Raw genomic sequence first — 1,195 nt, forward strand, 5'->3', positions numbered from 1 at the left:
AGTAAATTTTACATTTTGATAACTAATAAATCAATACTTACTTGAGAAATGGTACAACTTCGGGACAATTTAGCAACACATGAAGTGTAGCTGACTTGTACTCCATATCACTCAAACTTCTCTTTCTAACATCCTTAGAACATCGGCCTGGTTGATTGAATATGGACATTGGTGGATATAATGGATCATTCACAGATTCGACCGTGTGCCTATTGGGCCTATTCCTAGAACATGGCACGTTACTCTCAAAATAATAAGAACAAAAATGTGCAGTTTCCTTTGCAAGATAGGCTTCGCATATAGATCCTTCAATCTTATTCCTCTGCTTAACAAATTGTTTGCATTTGCCAATTGTCCTACATAATCTCATGTTAGCCAATAACATTCAAATAAAATAGAATAGTACATCAAACTTATAATATTACCTCTCAAAGGGATACATCCATCTGCATTGAACAGGCCCTCCAAGTCGTGCCTCGTGTACAAGGTGTATTGGAAGGTGTTCCATCACATCAAAGAAACCACATGGGAATATTTTTTCCATCTTACTAGAAATTACAGGGATGTTCTGGTCCATCCGAAGTAGGTTTTCTTCCCTTAATGTGGTAGAACACAAGTCTTTAAAAAACAAACTAATCTCTGTGATGGGTTTCCAGATTCTTTCAGGCAAACCACAAAATGCAATAGGCACTAAGGTCTCCATGAAAACATGGCAGTCATGACTTTTCAAATGGCTCAACTTCCCTACCTCCATATCTACTTTTTTTCCAAGATTCGACGCATAACCCTCAGGCATCTTTAATTTCGTAACCCAATCACAAATTTGTCGTCTTTCCTCCAAAGTGAATGTGTAACTTGCTTTGGGCTTGAACACCTTACCATTGTTTGCTGTCTGCAAGTATAATTCAGGCCGCCTGCAATATTCTTGTAAGTCCATTCTAGCCTTCGGGTTATCTTTTGTCTTACCTTTAACATCCATCACTGTGTTGAACAAATTATCAAAATAATTCTTCTCAATATGCATGACATCAAGGTTGTGTCGGAGAAGATTATCCTTCCAATAAGGCAACTCCCAAAATATACTCTGTTTCGTCCAATTATGATTAACACCATATCCGGGGAATCTATAAGGTGGAGCCTCAGTAACTTTACTGAAGTTCTGGACCCTCTCCCAAATTTCCTCACCTGAAAGTAT

Source organism: Nicotiana tomentosiformis, chromosome 4, assembly GCF_000390325.3.
Source record: "Nicotiana tomentosiformis chromosome 4, ASM39032v3, whole genome shotgun sequence".
NCBI lineage: Eukaryota > Viridiplantae > Streptophyta > Magnoliopsida > Solanales > Solanaceae > Nicotiana > Nicotiana tomentosiformis.